The sequence below is a fragment of the Ambystoma mexicanum genome, chromosome 5p, assembly GCF_040938575.1.
Source record: "Ambystoma mexicanum isolate Mex_15411 chromosome 5p, UKY_AmexF1_1, whole genome shotgun sequence".
Lineage (NCBI taxonomy): Eukaryota > Metazoa > Chordata > Amphibia > Caudata > Ambystomatidae > Ambystoma > Ambystoma mexicanum.
Window position 1 is genome coordinate 742,829,153 of NC_090930.1, and position 18,733 is coordinate 742,847,885.

At 39.3% G+C, this 18,733-nt stretch overlaps 14 non-coding genes across 14 annotated transcripts; 7 read left to right on the forward strand and 7 right to left on the reverse strand.

The window, feature by feature from the left end:
- Nucleotides 1-1,727: 1,727 nt before the first annotated feature.
- Nucleotides 1,728-1,799, reverse strand: TRNAQ-CUG (transfer RNA glutamine (anticodon CUG)). Its single transcript has one exon. It is a non-coding gene; the product is annotated as a tRNA-Gln (tRNA).
- A 2,370-nt stretch (nucleotides 1,800-4,169) lies between these two features.
- On the forward strand, nucleotides 4,170-4,241 carry TRNAQ-UUG (transfer RNA glutamine (anticodon UUG)). Its single transcript has one exon. It is a non-coding gene; the product is annotated as a tRNA-Gln (tRNA).
- An 897-nt stretch (nucleotides 4,242-5,138) lies between these two features.
- On the reverse strand, nucleotides 5,139-5,210 carry TRNAQ-CUG (transfer RNA glutamine (anticodon CUG)). The gene has a single exon. It is a non-coding gene; the product is annotated as a tRNA-Gln (tRNA).
- A 259-nt stretch (nucleotides 5,211-5,469) lies between these two features.
- Nucleotides 5,470-5,541, forward strand: TRNAQ-UUG (transfer RNA glutamine (anticodon UUG)). The gene has a single exon. It is a non-coding gene; the product is annotated as a tRNA-Gln (tRNA).
- A 913-nt stretch (nucleotides 5,542-6,454) lies between these two features.
- TRNAQ-CUG (transfer RNA glutamine (anticodon CUG)) lies at nucleotides 6,455-6,526 on the reverse strand. Its single transcript has one exon. It is a non-coding gene; the product is annotated as a tRNA-Gln (tRNA).
- Nucleotides 6,527-8,896: 2,370 nt separating this feature from the next.
- Nucleotides 8,897-8,968, forward strand: TRNAQ-UUG (transfer RNA glutamine (anticodon UUG)). Its single transcript has one exon. It is a non-coding gene; the product is annotated as a tRNA-Gln (tRNA).
- An 897-nt stretch (nucleotides 8,969-9,865) lies between these two features.
- On the reverse strand, nucleotides 9,866-9,937 carry TRNAQ-CUG (transfer RNA glutamine (anticodon CUG)). Its single transcript has one exon. It is a non-coding gene; the product is annotated as a tRNA-Gln (tRNA).
- A 259-nt stretch (nucleotides 9,938-10,196) lies between these two features.
- TRNAQ-UUG (transfer RNA glutamine (anticodon UUG)) lies at nucleotides 10,197-10,268 on the forward strand. The gene has a single exon. It is a non-coding gene; the product is annotated as a tRNA-Gln (tRNA).
- A 913-nt stretch (nucleotides 10,269-11,181) lies between these two features.
- TRNAQ-CUG (transfer RNA glutamine (anticodon CUG)) lies at nucleotides 11,182-11,253 on the reverse strand. The gene has a single exon. It is a non-coding gene; the product is annotated as a tRNA-Gln (tRNA).
- Nucleotides 11,254-13,632: 2,379 nt separating this feature from the next.
- On the forward strand, nucleotides 13,633-13,704 carry TRNAQ-UUG (transfer RNA glutamine (anticodon UUG)). Its single transcript has one exon. It is a non-coding gene; the product is annotated as a tRNA-Gln (tRNA).
- Nucleotides 13,705-14,613: 909 nt separating this feature from the next.
- TRNAQ-CUG (transfer RNA glutamine (anticodon CUG)) lies at nucleotides 14,614-14,685 on the reverse strand. The gene has a single exon. It is a non-coding gene; the product is annotated as a tRNA-Gln (tRNA).
- A 259-nt stretch (nucleotides 14,686-14,944) lies between these two features.
- On the forward strand, nucleotides 14,945-15,016 carry TRNAQ-UUG (transfer RNA glutamine (anticodon UUG)). The gene has a single exon. It is a non-coding gene; the product is annotated as a tRNA-Gln (tRNA).
- Nucleotides 15,017-15,929: 913 nt separating this feature from the next.
- TRNAQ-CUG (transfer RNA glutamine (anticodon CUG)) lies at nucleotides 15,930-16,001 on the reverse strand. The gene has a single exon. It is a non-coding gene; the product is annotated as a tRNA-Gln (tRNA).
- Nucleotides 16,002-18,380: 2,379 nt separating this feature from the next.
- TRNAQ-UUG (transfer RNA glutamine (anticodon UUG)) lies at nucleotides 18,381-18,452 on the forward strand. Its single transcript has one exon. It is a non-coding gene; the product is annotated as a tRNA-Gln (tRNA).
- Nucleotides 18,453-18,733: the final 281 nt, after the last annotated feature.

Genomic DNA, 18,733 nt, shown 5'->3' on the forward strand with positions numbered 1-18,733 from the left:
TCTTTGAGTTGACAAACTGTATGGAGAGCAAACTTTTTATAACTTACAAGAGTTATGAGTTCTAGAAAGTAGTGCATTTACTGATCAAGTGCCCTTGTTTAAATGTACTTACTTTATTTGGATCACACCTTTCTCGAAAGAAGAAATAAACTCTAAATTATCAGGAAACAATTCAACTGATTTTAGAGGCCTCCTGGGCTTTCAATGCAAATCGCTGAGATCAAAAGCCAGTTTAATAGCCATTATACCTTGGAGCTTTGGAGATATGAGAGTGGGCAGTTTCTTTGTGGCAAAAGAGAGTCATCCCCAGACCCAGAAACTATTAATATTCTTTGGTCAAAGAAGACTGCCATCAAAGTGGGCTGTAAAGCAAAGCTATTGCTGTTATATCTATCTGCAAGTGAAAGGCAACTCTAAAAGAGAAGCAGCCCCAAGGTCCCACCGAGACTTGAACTTGGATCGCTGGATTCAGAGTCCAGAGTGCTAACCATTACTCCATGGAACCCACATATTCAGTAGCATGATGCACTTCATTCTGGAAAAACAGAGCACATCAGAGAAAATATGTAATATTCCTATATCATTAGACTCCAGAGGAAGAATTTAATCCAAATGAGACATGAAGCCAATACTTTGCGATTGCACAGCATCCAACAGCAACAGTGCTGCTTCGATATAATATCAGTAAACGGTTACTATAGGTCAGTAAAAATCTTGACTGTGCCCTATATTCTCATTGCCCTTATGAAGCTCTGCTCAACAAGGGTTCCATGGTGTAATGGTTAGCACTTTGGACTTTGAATCGGTGGAACCTCTCTCTTGCTCTAACACACTTTGTCTCCTTGTTGTCTTAAATTATAGGCCAAAGAGAGTAATATTCATAAGGTTAGTGGTGTAGGGTATTCATTTTCGCTCTCACTCTCTGGCATAACTTTTCATAAAAATCCACTTTTGTGCCTAGCACCTTAACCTTTATGCATTTTTTTTAAATGTATGAACAGTGAGGTCATTCTGAGTCGATGGGCAGATCTGCATCGGAAACATACATAAAAGATTTGAAATTTTCAAACTTAACTCAATGTTAAGAAACATGCTCAATCTGTGACCCAATGGATTCTCTTTTTACTTGAAGATGCAGCAACAACATTAATAATACCATTTTGGGAAAAGCAGCTCTATTGTATCGCCATTCTCTTTCAAAATTGTTAAAGGGTTAATCCTATGAAAAGCGACCACATTCAGAATCAATGATATTAATCAAGCGTCTTAACAGTCTTTACATGTTTGTAAAATGAAGGTATCAGTTTGAGATGAAAAATAGAACGAAGAACACACTTTTCTTAATTCACAAAAGGCCTGAGGTGTATAAATACAGTTTGCACCGACCAAGGGCCCATTCGTGAATGTACTTACTTTAGTTGGATCATACCTTTCTTCAAAGAAGACATCCACAATAAACGATAAGGGAAAGGTTTGACTGATGGTAAACTCTTACAGAGATTTGAATGCAAATTATTGGATTCAACCTCCAGGGTGCTACCATTACACCATGGGTCTTTCACACCACAGAAAGTGGTGGGTTTCATTGTGGCTAAAGAGCGTCATCCATGGAAAATCTTTCTTTTTTCAAATGCACCCAGGGAATAATGCTATGAAAGTGGGCGACACAGCAGCGTCATTGCTATTAAAACAAGACACTGAGAGGAAAACAAACACAGTAATTCCCAAGGTCCCACCGAGATTTGAACTCGGATCGCTGGATTCAGAGTCCAGAGTGCTAACCATTACACCATGGAACCTACATACTTAGTGACATGATGAACGTCATTGCAGCAAAAAAAGCGCCTTTTAGAGAATGTATGCAATATTCTTTTATCTTATGCCTCCAGAGGAAGAATCCTATCCAAATGAGCTGTAAAGCAAAGAGTTTGCTATTGCGCAACAAACAACTAAACAGTTCCACATTTGCATAATATCCGTGGGCTAGGAATATGAGTTTGTTAAAATGATGCATGAGATCTCGATTCTCATTTCTGTTACAACTCTGTCAGGTTGCACCAGCAAGGGGCCCATGGTGTAATGGTTAGCAAAGAACATTACTGAAGGGCCCCTCGGCCAGCCAGAAAGCCAAAATGGAGAGAACGGGCATGAACTGGTTGTGAATGAGCTTCAAAATGCGTTCACAGGTAATTGAACTGGTGATCTCCTCAGTTTATACACCTGGAACTCCTGTCAATAGCAACAGTCGGCAGCTGGGTTGCCAGACATTTCGTCGAAAAAAATTTGTCGACAGGACAATTGGTCGAAACCATTTGGTCGAAACCAAATGTTCGAATTGCTTTTGTTTTTTATTTTCACATTTTTTTTTTGGGGGGTGGGGGTTGGGGGGGTCCCCGCCAACCCCCTTTTTTTCTAAAAACCCCTTTTTTTCCCTAAACTACAACCTAAAAAATATATATATAAATAAATTAAAAAATCGACCATTTGGCTTTCGACCAAATTACGTCGACCAAATGTCTTTCGACGAAATGTCTTTCGACGAAATGTCCGGACAGTGTCAATAATGGCAATTTGATTTTGCCATTTTCACAACTCCCTAATAAATGAACAAAATGTTCCATTTGTAGGCACAGTTACATGCTATGGTATGTATACCATGCTTAATAACCACCATAGGAGGCTCAGAGCACCATCCGCATTCTTACGTACAAAACATGTAAGGAAATAATCAGATCTTTTGCTCTGCAGGAGTCAGGCTTCTTTAAAGCCTGACAAAGTGGCAGAGTGCCATTGTAAACTGAGGCATGATGAAACCATGCCCAAGAACCCAGGCAGGTTAAACCCTTCCACTCATGCCCCTAGGCCCCGAATGGCCACGAACGGCCAGGTTCTATAGACAGGGCAGCTGGCATGGATTATGGACACTTTTAACATAGGGTGGTTTTTCAACCTTATCTCCTCTGGGAGCAAAGCGCTGGACAGGGTTTCCTGTACGTTTTTGAGGTTCGCAGGGATCTATGTGTGGATGTTTCTTGGTGTGAAAAGCATGACACCTTTTGGGGTGACACCGGGCTCTTCTGGGAGTTAATTTACATAATCTCTACTTTCTATTTTATGTGACATGGGCTGCAGTTACATTGTTCTGTTAATAGAGGGCAACACACAGGTCATAGTTCCAAACAGGGGTGCACGGTCTGCTTGCTAGCTTACATTTACAGTTCTATTTGGGATTCACCGCCTTTTCATAAAATGAGTACTCTTCCGGAATATTTCTAACTTATGTAGGTGTTTTGGGGGTGTTACGTGCCTTTGTATGACTGCTGCAAACCACTTGATATTAGACATTGATTGGAAACGACATAAAAAATCCTGACACATATTGTAAGCGGACATAAAATGACCTATATTAGCTAATATAAGTAAACAGACATCACTCCCCCCTCCCCACAAAAAGGGATGTATGCGTACACAAAAAATAAAAATGAAAAACAAGCAACTACTGCAGTTAAAATCTAAAAATGTAAATTCAGTTACATGATCATGACTCGGAAGGGGAATTTAAAAAGTAAAAAAACACACGGTAGGAGAGAGGTTAGCTTTACATGCCATGAGGGAGGAAGAGGTCTTCCAAGCACTGTTGTGTATGTTGGTCAATCCCTCTGAAACGCAAAAGGGATGTGCACATAGAAATCAAAGCAGAGTCATCCAGAGAGACTATTTAATTCTTTTTTTTTCAAATTCTCAAAAGGAAGCTGCTATCAAATTGAACTATTCATCACAGCCACTGCTAGGAAATCTATGTTCATAAAATGACAATACACCCAAAGGAAAACAAAATATAGCTATAACATGTCAGATTACTAAATTCAGAGTCCAGCCTACTAACCATTAGACCATGGAACCTAAATACTTCCGCAAATGCTGAACTTCATTATGCCAAAACAGAGGCAGTCAGAAACAATATTTAATATTGCTTAATCATATGCCTCAAGAGGAAGAATTTGATCTACATGCTCTATAAAGCACAGAGATTGCTATAGCACAACGTCAATCGACAACATCGCTGTGTTTGTATGATATCAGTCAATTGGGACTATGAATCTGTAAAAATTGTAAATGTGCTCTATATTGCCATTTCTGATTCAATGCTCTCAGGTGCATCTTGCAAGGGTTCCATGGTGTAATGGTTAGCACTTTGGACTTTGAATCCAACGATCCGAGTTCAAGTCTCGGTGGAGCCGTTATCTTGCTCTTACACTCCATTTTCTAATTTCTCAAATTACAATTCAACAGAGTTAATATTCAGAAGTTCAGTCGACTCAGGTAGCCGTTTTCACACTCTCTCTCTCTCTCTGCACGACATTACATTTGAATGCACTTTGGTGCCTGATACCAATACAGTGATGCAACTACATATCGTTAATGTACAATCCCTAAGGTCAATCAGAGTGGGCACCCAGATATCTCTCAGAAACATTTTCCACAGATGAATAATGTCCAACCTTAACTCTATGAAAAGAAAAATGTACACACTATGTGCAGTAGATTCTCTGCTCACTGGAACATGCAGAAACAACATTGATGTGAAAAGATTGGAAAACGCCCTATTTTATTAACATTAAAAAATGTTATACAATTATTTTGGTGAATCATATTCACTTTCACAATCATTCCTATGTTTCAAGCAATTTGATGGTCTTATTAAATGTGTAAAAAATGTAATTCTTTGAGTTGACAAACAGTATGGAGAGCAAACTTTTTATAACTTACAAGAGTTATGAGTTCTAGAAAGTAGTGCATTTACTGATCAAGTGCCCTTGTTTAAATGTACTTACTTTATTTGGATCACACCTTTCTCGAAAGAAGAAATAAACTCTAAATTATCAGGAAACAATTCAACTGATTTTAGAGGCCTCCTGGGCTTTCAATGCACAAAAGCCAGTTTAATAGCCATTATACCTTGGAGATTTGGAGATATGAGAGTGGGCAGTTTTTTTGTGGCAAAAGAGAGTCATCCCCAGAAACTATTAATATTCTTTGGTCAAAGAAGACTGCCATCAAAGTGGGCTGTAAAGCAAAGCTATTGCTGTTATATCTATCTGCAAATGAAAGGCAACTCTAAAAGAGAAGCAGCCCCAAGGTCCCACCGAGACTTGAACTCGGATCGCTGGATTCAGAGTCCAGAGTGCTAACCATTACTCCATGGAACCCACATATTCAGTAGCATGATGCACTTCATTCTGGAAAAACAGAGCACATCAGAGAAAATATGTAATATTCCTATATCATTAGACTCCAGAGGAAGAATTTAATCCAAATGAGACATGAAGCCAATACTTTGCGATTGCACAGCATCCAACAGCAACAGTGCTGCTTCGATATAATATCAGTAAACGGTTACTGTAGGTCAGTAAAAATCTTGACTGTGCCCTATATTCTCATTGCCCTTATGAAGCTCTGCTCAACAAGGGTTCCATGGTGTAATGGTTAGCACTTTGGACTTTGAATCCAGCGATCCGAGTTCAAGTCTCGGTGGAACCTCTCTCTTGCTCTAACACACTTTGTCTCCTTGTTGTCTTAAATTATAGGCCAAAGATAGTAATATTCATAAGGTTAGTGGTGTAGGGTATTCATTTTCGCTCTCACTCTCTGGCATAACTTTTCATAAAAATCCACTTTTGTGCCTAGCACCTTAACCTTTATGCATTTTTTTAAAATGTATGAACAGTGAGGTCATTCTGAGTCGATGGGCAGATCTGCATCGGAAACATACATAAAAGATTTGAAATTTTCAAACTTAACTCAATGTTAAGAAACATGCTCAATCTGTGACCCAATGGATTCTCTTTTTACTTGAAGATGCAGCAACAACATTAATAATACCATTTTGGGAAAAGCAGCTCTATTGTATCGCCATTCTCTTTCAAAATTGTTAAAGGGTTAATCCTATGAAAAGCGACCACATTCAGAATCAATGATATTAATCAAGCGTCTTAACAGTCTTTACATGTTTGTAAAATGAAGGTATCAGTTTGAGATGAAAAATAGAACGAAGAACACACTTTTCTTAATTCACAAAAGGCCTGAGGTGTATAAATACTGTTTGTACCGACCAAGGGCCCATTCGTGAATGTACTTACTTTAGTTGGATCATACCTTTCTTCAAAGAAGACATCCACAATAAACGATAAGGGAAAGGTTCGACTGATGGTAAACTCTTACAGAGATTTGAATGCAAATTATTGGATTCAACCTCCAGGGTGCTACCATTACACCATGGGTCTTTCACACCACAGAAAGTGGTGGGTTTCATTGTGGCTAAAGAGCGTCATCCATGGAAAATCTTTCTTTTTTCAAATGCACCCAGGGAATAATGCTATGAAAGTGGGCGACACAGCAGCGTCATTGCTATTAAAACAAGCCACTGAGAGGAAAACAAACACAGTAATTCCCAAGGTCCCACTGAGATTTGAACTCGGATCGCTGGATTCAGAGTCCAGAGTGCTAACCATTACACCATGGAACCTACATACTTAGTGACATGATGAACGTCATTGCAGCAAAAAAAGCGCCTTTTAGAGAATGTATGCAATATTCTTTTATCTTATGCCTCCAGAGGAAGAATCCTATCCAAATGAGCTGTAAAGCAAAGAGTTTGCTATTGCGCAACAAACAACTAAACAGTTCCACATTTGCATAATATCCGTGGGCTAGGAATATGAGTTTGTTAAAATGATGCATGAGATCTCGATTCTCATTTCTGTTACAACTCTGTCAGGTTGCACCAGCAAGGGGCCCATGGTGTAATGGTTAGCAAAGAACATTACTGAAGGGCCCCTCGGCCAGCCAGAAAGCCAAAATGGAGAGAACGGGCATGAACTGGTTGTGAATGAGCTTCAAAATGCGTTCACAGGTAATTGAACTGGTGATCTCCTCAGTTTATACACCTGGAACTCCTGTCAATAGCAACAGTCGGCAGCTGGGTTGCCAGACATTTCGTCGAAAAAAATTTGTCGACAGGACAATTGGTCGAAACCATTTGGTCGAAACCAAATGTTCGAATTGCTTTTGTTTTTTATTTTCACATTTTTTTTTTGGGGGGTGGGGGTTGGGGGGGTCCCCGCCAACCCCCTTTTTTTCTAAAAACCCCTTTTTTTCCCTAAACTACAACCTAAAAAATATATATATAAATAAATTAAAAAATCGACCATTTGGCTTTCGACCAAATTACGTCGACCAAATGTCTTTCGACGAAATGTCTTTCGACGAAATGTCCGGACAGTGTCAATAATGGCAATTTGATTTTGCCATTTTCACAACTCCCTAATAAATGAACAAAATGTTCCATTTGTAGGCACAGTTACATGCTATGGTATGTATACCATGCTTAATAACCACCATAGGAGGCTCAGAGCACCATCCGCATTCTTACGTACAAAACATGTAAGGAAATAATCAGATCTTTTGCTCTGCAGGAGTCAGGCTTCTTTAAAGCCTGACAAAGTGGCAGAGTGCCATTGTAAACTGAGGCATGATGAAACCATGCCCAAGAACCCAGGCAGGTTAAACCCTTCCACTCATGCCCCTAGGCCCCGAATGGCCACGAACGGCCAGGTTCTATAGACAGGGCAGCTGGCATGGATTATGGACACTTTTAACATAGGGTGGTTTTTCAACCTTATCTCCTCTGGGAGCAAAGCGCTGGACAGGGTTTCCTGTACGTTTTTGAGGTTCGCAGGGATCTATGTGTGGATGTTTCTTGGTGTGAAAAGCATGACACCTTTTGGGGTGACACCGGGCTCTTCTGGGAGTTAATTTACATAATCTCTACTTTCTATTTTATGTGACATGGGCTGCAGTTACATTGTTCTGTTAATAGAGGGCAACACACAGGTCATAGTTCCAAACAGGGGTGCACGGTCTGCTTGCTAGCTTACATTTACAGTTCTATTTGGGATTCACCGCCTTTTCATAAAATGAGTACTCTTCCGGAATATTTCTAACTTATGTAGGTGTTTTGGGGGTGTTACGTGCCTTTGTATGACTGCTGCAAACCACTTGATATTAGACATTGATTGGAAACGACATAAAAAATCCTGACACATATTGTAAGCGGACATAAAATGACCTATATTAGCTAATATAAGTAAACAGACATCACTCCCCCCTCCCCACAAAAAGGGATGTATGCGTACACAAAAAATAAAAATGAAAAACAAGCAACTACTGCAGTTAAAATCTAAAAATGTAAATTCAGTTACATGATCATGACTCGGAAGGGGAATTTAAAAAGTAAAAAAACACACGGTAGGAGAGAGGTTAGCTTTACATGCCATGAGGGAGGAAGAGGTCTTCCAAGCACTGTTGTGTATGTTGGTCAATCCCTCTGAAACGCAAAAGGGATGTGCACATAGAAATCAAAGCAGAGTCATCCAGAGAGACTATTTAATTCTTTTTTTTTCAAATTCTCAAAAGGAAGCTGCTATCAAATTGAACTATTCATCACAGCCACTGCTAGGAAATCTATGTTCATAAAATGACAATACACCCAAAGGAAAACAAAATATAGCTATAACATGTCAGATTACTAAATTCAGAGTCCAGCCTACTAACCATTAGACCATGGAACCTAAATACTTCCGCAAATGCTGAACTTCATTATGCCAAAACAGAGGCAGTCAGAAACAATATTTAATATTGCTTAATCATATGCCTCAAGAGGAAGAATTTGATCTACATGCTCTATAAAGCACAGAGATTGCTATAGCACAACGTCAATCGACAACATCGCTGTGTTTGTATGATATCAGTCAATTGGGACTATGAATCTGTAAAAATTGTAAATGTGCTCTATATTGCCATTTCTGATTCAATGCTCTCAGGTGCATCTTGCAAGGGTTCCATGGTGTAATGGTTAGCACTTTGGACTTTGAATCCAACGATCCGAGTTCAAGTCTCGGTGGAGCCGTTATCTTGCTCTTACACTCCATTTTCTAATTTCTCAAATTACAATTCAACAGAGTTAATATTCAGAAGTTCAGTCGACTCAGGTAGCCGTTTTCACACTCTCTCTCTCTCTCTGCACGACATTACATTTGAATGCACTTTGGTGCCTGATACCAATACAGTGATGCAACTACATATCGTTAATGTACAATCCCTAAGGTCAATCAGAGTGGGCACCCAGATATCTCTCAGAAACATTTTCCACAGATGAATAATGTCCAACCTTAACTCTATGAAAAGAAAAATGTACACACTATGTGCAGTAGATTCTCTGCTCACTGGAACATGCAGAAACAACATTGATGTGAAAAGATTGGAAAACGCCCTATTTTATTAACATTAAAAAATGTTATACAATTATTTTGGTGAATCATATTCACTTTCACAATCATTCCTATGTTTCAAGCAATTTGATGGTCTTATTAAATGTGTAAAAAATGTAATTCTTTGAGTTGACAAACAGTATGGAGAGCAAACTTTTTATAACTTACAAGAGTTATGAGTTCTAGAAAGTAGTGCATTTACTGATCAAGTGCCCTTGTTTAAATGTACTTACTTTATTTGGATCACACCTTTCTCGAAAGAAGAAATAAACTCTAAATTATCAGGAAACAATTCAACTGATTTTAGAGGCCTCCTGGGCTTTCAATGCACAAAAGCCAGTTTAATAGCCATTATACCTTGGAGATTTGGAGATATGAGAGTGGGCAGTTTTTTTGTGGCAAAAGAGAGTCATCCCCAGAAACTATTAATATTCTTTGGTCAAAGAAGACTGCCATCAAAGTGGGCTGTAAAGCAAAGCTATTGCTGTTATATCTATCTGCAAATGAAAGGCAACTCTAAAAGAGAAGCAGCCCCAAGGTCCCACCGAGACTTGAACTCGGATCGCTGGATTCAGAGTCCAGAGTGCTAACCATTACTCCATGGAACCCACATATTCAGTAGCATGATGCACTTCATTCTGGAAAAACAGAGCACATCAGAGAAAATATGTAATATTCCTATATCATTAGACTCCAGAGGAAGAATTTAATCCAAATGAGACATGAAGCCAATACTTTGCGATTGCACAGCATCCAACAGCAACAGTGCTGCTTCGATATAATATCAGTAAACGGTTACTGTAGGTCAGTAAAAATCTTGACTGTGCCCTATATTCTCATTGCCCTTATGAAGCTCTGCTCAACAAGGGTTCCATGGTGTAATGGTTAGCACTTTGGACTTTGAATCCAGCGATCCGAGTTCAAGTCTCGGTGGAACCTCTCTCTTGCTCTAACACACTTTGTCTCCTTGTTGTCTTAAATTATAGGCCAAAGATAGTAATATTCATAAGGTTAGTGGTGTAGGGTATTCATTTTCGCTCTCACTCTCTGGCATAACTTTTCATAAAAATCCACTTTTGTGCCTAGCACCTTAACCTTTATGCATTTTTTTAAAATGTATGAACAGTGAGGTCATTCTGAGTCGATGGGCAGATCTGCATCGGAAACATACATAAAAGATTTGAAATTTTCAAACTTAACTCAATGTTAAGAAACATGCTCAATCTGTGACCCAATGGATTCTCTTTTTACTTGAAGATGCAGCAACAACATTAATAATACCATTTTGGGAAAAGCAGCTCTATTGTATCGCCATTCTCTTTCAAAATTGTTAAAGGGTTAATCCTATGAAAAGCGACCACATTCAGAATCAATGATATTAATCAAGCGTCTTAACAGTCTTTACATGTTTGTAAAATGAAGGTATCAGTTTGAGATGAAAAATAGAACGAAGAACACACTTTTCTTAATTCACAAAAGGCCTGAGGTGTATAAATACTGTTTGTACCGACCAAGGGCCCATTCGTGAATGTACTTACTTTAGTTGGATCATACCTTTCTTCAAAGAAGACATCCACAATAAACGATAAGGGAAAGGTTCGACTGATGGTAAACTCTTACAGAGATTTGAATGCAAATTATTGGATTCAACCTCCAGGGTGCTACCATTACACCATCGGTCTTTCACACCACAGAAAGTGGTGGGTTTCATTGTGGCTAAAGAGCGTCATCCATGGAAAATCTTTCTTTTTTCAAATGCACCCAGGGAATAATGCTATGAAAGTGGGCGACACAGCAGCGTCATTGCTATTAAAACAAGCCACTGAGAGGAAAACAAACACAGTAATTCCCAAGGTCCCACTGAGATTTGAACTCGGATCGCTGGATTCAGAGTCCAGAGTGCTAACCATTACACCATGGAACCTACATACTTACTGACATGATGAACGTCATTGCAGCAAAAAAAGCGCCTTTTAGAGAATGTATGCAATATTCTTTTATCTTATGCCTCCAGAGGAAGAATCCTATCCAAATGAGCTGTAAAGCAAAGAGTTTGCTATTGCGCAACAACCAACTAAACAGTTCCACATTTGCATAATATCCGTGGGCTAGGAATATGAGTTTGTTAAAATGATGCATGAGATCTCGATTCTCATTTCTGTTACAACTCTGTCAGGTTGCACCAGCAAGGGGGCCATGGTGTAATGGTTAGCAAAGAACATTACTGAAGGGCCCCTCGGCCAGCCAGAAAGCCAAAATGGAGAGAACGGGCTTGAACTGGTTGTAAATGAGCTTCAAAATGCGTTCACAGGTAATTGAACTGGTGATCTCCTCAGTTTATACACCTGGAACTCCTGTCAATAGCAACAGTCGGCAGCTGGGTTGCCAGACATTTCGTCGAAAAAAATTTGTCGACAGGACAATTGGTCGAAACCATTTGGTCGAAAACCAAATGGTCGAATTGCTTTTGTTTTTTATTTTCACTTTTTTTTTTGGGAGGGGGGTTTGGGGGGTCCCCCAACCCCCTTTTTTTCTAAAAACCCCTTTTTTTCCCTAAACTACAACCTAAAAAAATATATATAAATAAATTAAAAAATCAACCATTTGGCTTTCGACCAAATTACGTCGACCAAATGTCTTTCGACGAAATGTCTTTCGACGAAATGTCCGGACAGCGGCAGCTGGTCTGTGTCAGTAATGGCAATTTGATTTTGCCATTTTCACAACTCCCTAATAAATGAACAAAATGTTCCATTTGTAGGCACAGTTACATGCTATGGTATGTATACCATGCTTAATAACCACCATAGGAGGCTCAGAGCACCATCCGCATTCTTACGTACAAAACATGTAAGGAAATAATCAGATCTTTTGCTCTGCAGGAGTCAGGCTTCTTTAAAGCCTGACAAAGTGGCAGAGTGCCATTGTAAACTGAGGCATGATGAAACCATGCCCAAGAACCCAGGCAGGTTAAACCCTTCCACTCATGCCCCTAGGCCCCGAACGGCCACGAACAGCCAGGTTCTATAGACAGGGCAGCTGGCATGGATTATGGACACTTTTAACATAGGGTGGTTTTTCAACCTTATCTCCTCTGGGAGCAAAGCGCTGGACAGGGTTTCCTGTACGTTTTTGAGGTTCGCAGGGATCTATGTGTGGATGTTTCTTGGTGTGAAAAGCATGACACCTTTTGGGGTGATATCAGGCTCTTCTGGGAGTTAATTTGCATAATCTCTACTTTCTATTTTATGTGACATGGGCTGCAGTTACATTGTTCTGTTAATAGAGGGCAACACACAGGTCATAGTTCCAAACAGGGGTGCACGGTCTGCTTGCTAGCTTACATTTACAGTTCTATTTGGGATTCACCGCCTTTTCATAAACTGAGTACTCTTCCGGAGTATTTTTAACTTATGTAGGTGTTTTGGGGGTGTTACGTGCCTTTGTATGACTGCTGCAAACCACTTGATATTAGACATTGATTGGAAACGACATAAAAAATCCTGACACATATTGTAAGCGGACATAAAATGACCTATATTAGCTAATATAAGTAAACAGACATCACTCCCCCCTCCCCACAAAAAGGGATGTATGCGTACACAAAAAATAAAAATGAAAAACAAGCAACTACTGCAGTTAAAATCTTAAAATGTAAATTCAGTTACATGATCATGACTCGGAAGGGGAAGTTAAAAAGTAAAAAAACACAAGGTAGGAGAGGGGTTAGCTTTACATGCCATGAGGGAGGAAGAGGTCTTCCAAGCACTGTTGTGTATGTTAGTCAATCCCTCTGAAACGCAAAAGGGATGTGCACATAGAAATCAAAGCAGAGTCATCCAGAGAGACTATTTAATTCTTTTTTTTTCAAATTCTCAAAAGGAAGCTGCTATCAAATTGAACTATTCATCACAGCCACTGCTAGGAAATCTATGTGCATAAAATGACAATACACCCAAAGGAAAACAAAATATAGCTATAACATGTCAGATTACTAAATTCAGAGTCCAGCCTACTAACCATTAGACCATGGAACCTAAATACTTCCGCAAATGCTGAACTTCATTATGCCAAAACAGAGGCAGTCAGAAACAATATTTAATATTGCTTAATCATATGCCTCAAGAGGAAGAATTTGATCTACATGCTCTATAAAGCACAGAGATTGCTATAGCACAACGTCAATCGACAACATCGCTGTGTTTGTATGATATCAGTCAATTGGGACTATGAATCTGTAAAAATTGTAAATGTGCTCTATATTGCCATTTCTGATTCAACGCTCTCAGGTGCATCTTGCAAGGGTTCCATGGTGTAATGGTTAGCACTTTGGACTTTGAATCCAACGATCCGAGTTCAAGTCTCGGTGGAGCCGTTATCTTGCTCTTACACTCCATTTTCTAATTTCTCAAATTACAATTCAACAGAGTTAATATTCAGAAGTTCAGTCGACTCAGGTAGCCGTTTTCACACTCTCTCTCTCTCTCTGCACGACATTACATTTGAATGCACTTTGGTGCCTGATACCAATACAGTGATGCAACTACATATCGTTAATGTACAATCCCTAAGGTCAATCAGAGTGGGCACCCAGATATCTCTCAGAAACATTTTCCACAGATGAATAATGTCCAACCTTAACTCTATGAAAAGAAAAATGTACACACTATGTGCAGTAGATTCTCTGCTCACTGGAACATGCAGAAACAACATTGATGTGAAAAGATTGGAAAAAGCCCTATTTTATTAACATTAAAAAATGTTATACAATTATTTTGGTGAATCATATTCACTTTCACAATCATTCCTATGTTTCAAGCAATTTGATGGTCTTATTAAATGTGTAAAAAATGTAATTCTTTGAGTTGACAAACAGTATGGAGAGCAAACTTTTTATAACTTAAAAGAGTTATGAGTTCTAGAAAGTAGTGCATTTACTGATCAAGTGCCCTTGTTTAAATGTACTTACTTTATTTGGATCACACCTTTCTCGAAAGAAGAAATAAACTCTAAATTATCAGGAAACAATTCAACTGATTTTAGAGGCCTCCTGGGCTTTCAATGCAAATCGCTGAGATCAAAAGCCAGTTTAATAGCCATTATACCTTGGAGCTTTGGAGATATGAGAGTGGGCAGTTTCTTTGTGGCAAAAGAGAGTCATCCCCAGAAACTATTAATATTCTTTGGTCAAAGAAGACTGCCATCAAAGTGGGCTGTAAAGCAAAGCTATTGCTGTTATATCTATCTGCAAATGAAAGGCAACTCTAAAAGAGAAGCAGCCCCAAGGTCCCACCGAGACTTGAACTCGGATCGCTGGATTCAGAGTCCAGAGTGCTAACCATTACTCCATGGAACCCACATATTCAGTAGCATGATGCACTTCATTCTGGAAAAACAGAGCACATCAGAGAAAATATGTAATATTCCTATATCATTAGACTCCAGAGGAAGAATTTAATCCAAATGAGACATGAAGCCAATACTTTGCGATTGCACAGCATCCAACAGCAACAGTGCTGCTTCGATATAATATCAGTAAACGGTTACTGTAGGTCAGTAAAAATCTTGACTGTGCCCTATATTCTCATTGCCCTTATGAAGCTCTGCTCGACAAGGGTTCCATGGTGTAATGGTTAGCACTTTGGACTTTGAATCCAGCGATCCGAGTTCAAGTCTCGGTGGAACCTCTCTCTTGCTCTAACACACTTTGTCTCCTTGTTGTCTTAAATTATAGGCCAAAGATAGTAATATTCATAAGGTTAGTGGTGTAGGGTATTCATTTTCGCTCTCACTCTCTGGCATAACTTTTCATAAAAATCCACTTTTGTGCCTAGCACCTTAACCTTTATGCATTTTTTTTAAATGTATGAACAGTGAGGTCATTCTGAGTCGATGGGCAGATCTGCATCGGAAACATACATAAAAGATTTGAAATTTTCAAACTTAACTCAATGTTAAGAAACATGCTCAATCTGTGACCCAATGGATTCTCTTTTTACTTGAAGATGCAGCAACAACATTAATAATACCATTTTGGGAAAAGCAGCTCTATTGTATCGCCATTCTCTTTCAAAATTGTTAAAGGGTTAATCCTATGAAAAGCGACCACATTCAGAATCAATGATATTAATCAAGCGTCTTAACAGTCTTTACATGTTTGTAAAATGAAGGTATCAGTTTGAGATGAAAAATAGAACGAAGAACACACTTTTCTTAATTCACAAAAGGCCTGAGGTGTATAAATACAGTTTGCACCGACCAAGGGCCCATTCGTGAATGTACTTACTTTAGTTGGATCATACCTTTCTTCAAAGAAGACATCCACAATAAACGATAAGGGAAAGGTTCGACTGATGGTAAACTCTTACAGAGATTTGAATGCAAATTATTGGATTCAACCTCCAGGGTGCTACCATTACACCATGGGTCTTTCACACCACAGAAAGTGGTGGGTTTCATTGTGGCTAAAGAGCGTCATCCATGGAAAATCTTTCTTTTTTCAAATGCACCCAGGGAATAATGCTATGAAAGTGGGCGACACAGCAGCGTCATTGCTATTAAAACAAGACACTGAGAGGAAAACAAACACAGTAATTCCCAAGGTCCCACCGAGATTTGAACTCGGATCGCTGGATTCAGAGTCCAGAGTGCTAACCATTACACCATGGAACCTACATACTTACTGACATGATGAACGTCATTGCAGCAAAAAAAGCGCCTTTTAGAGAATGTATGCAATATTCTTTTATCTTATGCCTCCAGAGGAAGAATCCTATCCAAATGAGCTGTAAAGCAAAGAGTTTGCTATTGCGCAACAACCAACTAAACAGTTCCACATTTGCATAATATCCGTGGGCTAGGAATATGAGTTTGTTAAAATGATGCATGAGATCTCGATTCTCATTTCTGTTACAACTCTGTCAGGTTGCACCAGCAAGGGGGCCATGGTGTAATGGTTAGCAAAGAACATTACTGAAGGGCCCCTCGGCCAGCCAGAAAGCCAAAATGGAGAGAACGGGCATGAACTGGTTGTGAATGAGCTTCAAAATGCGTTCACAGGTAATTGAACTGGTGATCTCCTCAGTTTATACACCTGGAACTCCTGTCAATAGCAACAGTCGTCAGCTGGGTTGCCAGACATTTCGTCGAAAAAAATTTGTCGACAGGACAATTGGTCGAAACCATTTGGTCGAAAACCAAATGGTCGAATTGCTTTTGTTTTTTATTTTCACTTTTTTTTTGGGAGGGGGGTTTGGGGGGTCCCCCCAACCCCCTTTTTTTCTAAAAACCCCTTTTTTTCCCTAAACTACAACCTAAAAAAATATATATAAATAAATTAAAAAATCAACCATTTGGCTTTCGACCAAATTACGTCGACCAAATGTCTTTCGACGAAATGTCTTTCGACGAAATGTCCGGACAGCGGCAGCTGGTCTGTGTCAGTAATGGCAATTTGATTTTGCCATTTTCACAACTCCCTAATAAATGAACAAAATGTTCCATTTGTAGGCACAGTTACATGCTATGGTATGTATACCATGCTTAATAACCACCATAGGAGGCTCAGAGCACCATCCGCATTCTTACGTACAAAACATGTAAGGAAATAATCAGATCTTTTTCTCTGCAGGAGTCAGGCTTCTTTAAAGCCTGACAAAGTGGCAGAGTGCCATTGTAAACTGAGGCATGATGAAACCATGCCCAAGAACCCAGGCAGGTTAAACCCTTCCACTCATGCCCCTAGGCCCCGAACGGCCACGAATGGCCAGGTTCTATAGACAGGGCAGCTGGCATGGATTATGGACACTTTTAACATAGTGTGGTTTTTCAACCTTATCTCCCTTGGGAGCAAAGCGCTGGACATGGTTTCCTGTACGTTTTTGAGGTTCGCAGGGATCTATGTGTGGATGTTTCTTGGTGTGAAAAGCATGACACCTTTTGGGGTGACACCAGGCTCTTCTGGGAGTTAATTTGCATAATCTCTACTTTCTATTTTATGTGACATGGGCTGCAGTTACATTGTTCTGTTAATAGAGGGCAACACACAGGTCATAGTTCCAAACAGGGGTGCACGGTCTGCTTGCTAGCTTACATTTACAGTTCTATTTGGGATTCACTGCCTTTTCATAAACTGAGTACTCTTCCGGAGTATTTCTAACTTATGTAGGTGTTTTGGGGGTGTTACGTGCCTTTGTATGACTGCTGCAAACCACTTGATATTAGACATTGATTGGAAACGACATAAAAAATCCTGACACATATTGTAAGCGGACATAAAATGACCTATATTAGCTAATATAAGTAAACAGACATCAGTCCCCCCTCCCCACAAAAAGGGATATATGCGTACACAAAAAATAAAAATGAAAAACAAGCAACTACTGCAGTTAAAATCTAAAAATGTAAATTCAGTTACATGATCATGACTCGGAAGGGGAAGTTAAAAAGTAAAAAAACACAAGGTAGGAGAGAGGTTAGCTTTACATGCCATGAGGGAGGAAGAGGTCTTCCAAGCACTGTTGTCTATGTTGGTCAATCCCTCTGAAACGCAAAAGGGATGTGCACATAGAAATCAAAGCAGAGTCATCCAGAGAGACTATTTAATTCTTTTTTTTTCAAATTCTCAAAAGGAAGCTGCTATCAAATTGAACTATTCATCACAGCCACTGCTAGGAAATCTATGTGCATAAAATGACAATACACCCAAAGGAAAACAAAATATAGCTATAACATGTCAGATTACTAAATTCAGAGTCCAGCCTACTAACCATTAGACCATGGAACCTAAATACTTCCGCAAATGCTGAACTTCATTATGCCAAAACAGAGGCAGTCAGAAACAATATTTAATATTGCTTAATCATATGCCTCAAGAGGAAGAATTTGATCTACATGCTCTATAAAGCACAGAGATTGCTATAGCACAACGTCAATCGACAACATCGCTGTGTTTGTATGATATCAGTCAATTGGGACTATGAATCTGTAAAAATTGTAAATGTGCTCTATATTGCCATTTCTGATTCAACGCTCTCAGGTGCATCTTGCAAGGGTTCCATGGTGTAATGGTTAGCGCTTTGGACTTTGAATCCAACGATCCGAGTTCAAGTCTCGGTGGAACCGTTATCTTGCTCTTACACTCCATTTTCTAATTTCTCAAATTACAATTCAACAGAGTTAATATTCAGAAGTTCAGTCGACTCAGGTAGCCGTTTTCACACTCTCTCTCTCTCTGCACGACATTACATTTAAATGCACTTTGGTGCCTGATACCAATACAGTGATGCAACTACATATCGTTAATGTACAATCCCTAAGGTCAATCAGAGTGGGCACCCAGATATCTCTCAGAAACATTTTCCACAGATGAATAATGTCCAACCTTAACTCTATGAAAAGAAAAA